Raw genomic sequence first — 6000 nt, 5'->3', positions numbered from 1 at the left:
ATGTAGTAGTTTCTTGAGTGAACTGTAGGGGAGGAAAAATAATTTTGCTTCTACCCTTCTGAGTTATGGGCTGGGACACTCTGTAATAAAAGGCAGATTAGCAAGAGAAAAACAAATAGAATTGTATTAACATGTATACCTCATGTACACATGGGAGTTACCCAGGGAAAAATGAATAACACCCTAGGTGGCCTAAGCTACCAGCTGAAAGATCATCTTCAGCTAAAGATAAAAGAAAGCTGTGTGAATCTGTGTCTGTGTCTGTGTCTCTGTTGGTGGGAGAGGCCAGTTATAGGAGGTTGCCAGGAAAAGACTGGTAATGAAGGGTAAAATTTCTTATGTACGTTTAAGTTGGTGCCTTCTCCATTATAAGATTCTCTTGTAATTTAGTCATTCAGTTTGTTAATATGGTGTATCACATTGATTGATTTGTGGTTATTGAACCATCCTTGCATCCCTGGGCTAAATCCCACTTGATCATGGTGTATGATCCTTTCAATGTATTGTTGAATTTGGTTTGTTAATATTTTGTTGAGGATTTTTTCATCTATATTCATATCAGTGATATTGGCCTGCAATTTTCTCTTTTTGTGATATCTTTGTCTGGTTTTGTTATCAGGGTGATGCTGGTCTCATAGAATGAATTTGGTAGTGTGGCAAATTTAAGTTTTGCCTTTTGGAATCTTCTGGAGTTTCTTTTTTCAAATATTTTCAATCTATGGTTGGTTGAGTCTGCAGATGTGGAACCCATGAATACAGAGGGCCAGTTGAATATTTATTCAGCCAAACCTCAAATGCCAAGCCAACTCCAGGTCTTCTCACCCAAACAAGTTTGACTATATGGCCCTAGCCCATCAGATATTTTTCATTTGTCTCTTCCTTGTTCTTTATTCTTTATCCTATAAAAATGTCTTGCTTTCTACCTCATTTTGCAGTTCTCCAAAAGGAGACCATGCATGTCATGAAGTAGTAAAATTTGTTGGATCACCTGAATTGTCTTCTTTATTTTTTTAAACAGAGTTGCCTACCCTCTTTCTTTCTGCCCCAAAGCAGGGAATACATTTATCCCCTCTGCTGTACGAGGAAGAAGAGAGCTATCCTTATCGCTTGTTCAAAGATAAACTGAGGTATATTAAAAATGATAAGGTTTATTGGAGCAAAAATTGATTTGAATTGGGCAATACCCAGTTGGAAGTAGTTAGAAACGCTCCACAAACAGGAGCCAGGGGAAAGACTTTCTATAGAGAAGAGGAAGAAGCGAAGCAAGGAGATTATCTGATTAGCTCTAGCTTAAGCATTTCCATTAACTGAGAAAGCCTAGTGGGCTGTTTGTGACAGGTTGTCCTTAGGTTTTGATTTCTTAACCTTGAGGCATTTCAGGCTTAGGTTTTGGTTTGCTTATGTAGGCTGCTAAGGTATTGCCTACTGTTTAATTAATTGATAACATTGGAGATGGAGAACTGGCACTGAGATGAGTCTGCATAAACAATACTTACTAAAATAACACTTATCCTCCGTTCCTTCTACCCATGTATTTTCTCGTCACTTTCCCACAATTTATCTGCTCTAGAAGCCCTTTCCTTTGTCTAGTTACTTCTCTACAGTATATCACCATTTGTTAAAATGATATATAAGCCCCTGAGTCTAACCACTTCTTTGGATTTTTCACTTCTTTTTTTTTTGTGAAGTTATCATGCACATGTAAATATTAATAAAACCTGTATGCCTTTTCTCCTGTTAATCTGTCTTTTGTTAGTTTAATTTGTATCTCCCCAGGTACTTGAGAGGGTAGAGGAAAAAGATTTTCTTTCCCTACAAGGTAAAAGGGAGAAGAAGGAGACTGTATTTTCCAAAGATTGTTCTTTAATTTTCTTCCCAGATTAATTTGTTTGCTTGTTTGTCAACTAAGTATCCATTTTATATATTAACCAAAATCTGTCAAGTAAAATATATTTTTGGATCCCATTTTTAGCCAACTAACCTGTAACAAGCATGGTTCCTGAAACACTTTTAAAAAGTGTACCATGTGTTATTTTTTATGTGATCTTGCAATACTGACATCAAGTACACTATTGTAATATCATTTACAAGTGATAACATGAATGAGATGATTGCCCTGAGTTATAGGTAGATTTTTTCCTCCCTTAGCAAAGAAAACATTTTTCTTAATACAGATAGATATAGAGGAGAGAGAGAGGGAGAGACAGGAGAGAGAAAGAAAGAGATTCTCTTCCACCTAGAATTTTTTTTAAATTAATTTATTTACTTTTGGCTGTGTTGGGTCTTCGTTGCTGTGTACAAGCTTTCTTTAGTTGTGGTGAGTGGGGGCTACTCTTCGTTGCGGTGCACGGGCTTCTCGTTGTCGTGGCTTCTCGTTGTGGAGCACGGGCTCTAGGCGCGCAGGCTTCAGTAGTTGTGGCACGTGGGCTCAGTAGTTGTGGCTTGTGGGCTCTAGAGCTCAGGCTCAGTAGTTGTGGCGCACGGGCCTAGTTGCTCTGCGGCATGTGGGATCTTCCCAGGCCAGGGCTCGAACTCATGTCCCTTGCATTGGCAGGCAGATTCTTAACCACTGAGCCATCAGGGAAGCCCACCTAGAATATTTTTTATACAATAATAATTCAACTATTAATAATAATTATATTAAGTAAAGTACGTTATCATCTCCCATTCCTCACTCATGCTACCTGTGGTGGCAAGACATTTTCAGATTAGCATTTTACAATGGACCATGTATTTGAGCCCTGACCATAATACTCTGCATTAGATTTTCAGACTATTCTAAGCAGTCTATGGGCTTAAGCAACATACTGTTTGAATTAGATGGCCTCTGGAATCTTCTGTTACTGAGTTTCTGTCAAGTCATAAGGGGAGATGGAAGTGCAGTGGGTCTAAATTCTATACCACTCATCATTCTAATTATGCTGCCTAGGGAGGCCAGCTGGCTAGCTGTCAAGAGACCTCAGGAAATTTATTTACATTGGTAAATTCACTGTGGTACAAGCTCTGAATCTTTGCTTTGCAGGCTCAAAACTTGAATTTTTGTCAGAACATTGAAAGTAAAATCTTCTCTTGGCAAACTCATTTTATTCAAGCTTACAGAGACTGAAATGTCATTTTATTAATTTACAATGGGCAATAAAACAGTCATGTGGACTGTTCTGCTTGCCTCAACAGGATAAGTGCATTTACTCTTTAAAGACAAAACTACCTGGGGAGCCAATTATAATTGAAAATTTGAGGCATCTGTATTCAGAACAAGAGGAGGTAGTTGAAGGAGGTCCCTGATGGACCTCAGGGACAGGCTTTTCATGTAGCCTAGAGTGTTTTGAGTCTGTGATGTTCCCTTCTCACCCTTAATAGGGTTGAGTATAAAATGGAGGTACACATAGGCCATGTAGCTTAGTTTGGGGTGGGGTGAGAGTTTGGGATGAGTAGGAACTGGACAGACAAAAGGAGGGTGAACATAGGGAACATTCCAGGCAAGTGGAATAGTATATGTCATGGGAGAGACTGAGCCAGAAAACTGCAGTAGTTCAGCATGCCTGAAGCATACAGTGCAAAGAAAATAATGTCAAGTGATAAGCAGGGAGGGATAGCCAGAGCAAAAGCATGGAAGGTCTTGCAAATCACAGTAAGGAGTTTGGGTTTTTCTCCTCAAAATGATGGGGATGAGTGAGGAATTTTAAGCAGGGGTGTAATGAAGATCGGGTTTGTGCTTTAGTAAGATCACTCTGGCTGCAGGGTAGAAAATGAATTAGATGGATGCAAGACCAAGATCAGAGATGAGTTACTTCTAGGTCAGAAAGGAGTGACTTGAAAATTGGGGCAATGTGAGACAGAACTTACAGGTCTGGGTGATTAAATAAATATGGGCAGAAATAAAAAGAGAATGGACAAAGATGGCAGATTTCTAGCTTGGGCATGGTGGTGCCAGCAGTGGTATAGGAACCCAGGAGGTCATAGGGAAGTGAGTGAAAGGCAGAAGAGGCCCATGATGAGTCAGTTTAGAGCTCAGACATTTTGAATTGAGCTTGAGGATTCTGGGGGATATCGAAGTGAATTTGTTCAGTAGGCTGTTAAACATTTGGGTTTCATATGTAGACGAGCGAGCCAGACTGCAGATTTTAGAATCAACAGCAAATAAATAACATGTAATAGAAACCCTAAGAGTGTCTGGTAACCCAATGAAAGTGTATGGGAGGTGGATAATAACGGTCCTGTAGCTGTAAACCTTGGTGCAATCCACTTTGTTTAGCCAAATTACTAAGATCAGCAACTAATAATACCAGTCACTCTTCTGTATACATTCTGGCAATGTCCTTTCAAAGTTGAGTAGTTCTAGTACATGACTGGGAGCTTAAAGTTTAAGTTCATGACATGATTTTCCAAAGTAGGCAACTTCTTGGAAGGCATACTGAGCTAACAATCACATAATAAAGCATTCCACTTGTATTTGTTAAATAGCTTTATGCTAGCCTCAGAAGTCACACAGTGACTATTCATTTGAAGCAAATCGCTAAGTCCAGCCTACCTTCAAAGGAAGGCAAATTAAACTCTGCCTTTTGGTGGGAGGAGTGTCAAAGAATTTGCAGATATGTTTTAAAAATCACCACCGTCAGGGGAAAAAGAGGCTACATTTACATGTTTTGGAAGGTTTACCCAGTAAGTTTACTACCAACGACTGGTCTGAAATTTACATTTTCCTTTCTCCCTCCCTCCTTCCATCCCTTCCTCTCTTCCTTCCTTCCTATCTTTCAAAACTCATTTACAGATATTGACCACACACTGTGTCACAATCAATAAGCTCTGAATTTAATGCTATATTGCTCACTGAAAAGAAGTTTCTTTTAAAAAAAGCAACACGAATTTGGGAATTCCCTGGCAGTCCGGTGGTTAGGACTCCGAGCTTCCACAGCAGGCGGCATGTGTTCGATCCCTGGTCGGGGAACTAAGATCCGTATGCCACATGTTGCATCCTAAATAAACAAAAAAACACAAATTTGTTGCTTTACAGTTCTGGAGGTCAGAAGGCTGCAATCAGTTTCACTGAGCTTAAGTCAAGGTATCTTCAATGGCTGGTTCCTTCTGGAGACTCAAGGGGAGAACGTTTCTAGCTCCTGGAGGCTGCCTGCATTCCTTGGCTCAGGACCTCTTCCCTGCATCAGTCCAACTTCTTGCTACTATTGTCACGTCTTCCACTTCCTCCTCTGTGTTCAACCTCTATCTCCTTTTTTAAAAAAATTGTGGTAAAATATACGTAACATAAAATTTATCATTTTAATCACTTTTAGGTGTATCCTTCAGTGGCATTAAGTAGATTCACATTGTTGTGGAACTATTCTCCACTATCCATTTCCAGAACTTTGTAGTGGAAAAGAGTTTTAAAATGCTGACCATTATTTTTGTATTTCCCTTCAGTGGAGTAGGTGGAAAGAATCACAGCTTTGTAGGCATGGATAAATTCCAAACTTCTGATCCTCAGCAAACTCACCTATGATATTTAACATAGAGCTATAGACAGCAGATATGACATGTTTAGCACTGGGCAGGCTCTTTGCTCTTCATAGCTTAGATCTAGTATATATGAACATACAGAATCTAGTTTACTTTCCAACATTTCTCCAAAGGGAGGATAGCTTGACTCCTATTTAACACAAGGTCTTAACTGCTCTAGCTATATAGTAATGTACTGTAATAGGTTTATAATACTTTTCACACAAATAATACATAAAAAACACACAAGCACAAAAAATAAAGAAAACATTTTTAATCTTACAGTACAGTACCTTGAAACATACAGTAGTACAGTACAACAGCTGGCGCTTCTTAGCAGTACCAGCTACGTCACCGCTGCTTTTACGCTTGCTTCCAGACATCCTGGGCTTGAAATAAAGATACTGTACTACTGTACTCTATACAGTACTGTACAGTAAAATACACAGAAGCATGTAGAGGATGTAGAGGATGCATGCATGTGACAATGTACTCCAGACACATGAA

Source organism: Hyperoodon ampullatus (genome assembly GCF_949752795.1).
Source record: "Hyperoodon ampullatus genome assembly, chromosome: 11".
Classification (NCBI taxonomy): domain Eukaryota; kingdom Metazoa; phylum Chordata; class Mammalia; order Artiodactyla; family Ziphiidae; genus Hyperoodon; species Hyperoodon ampullatus.
Note: the sequence above shows the minus strand (reverse complement) of the source record.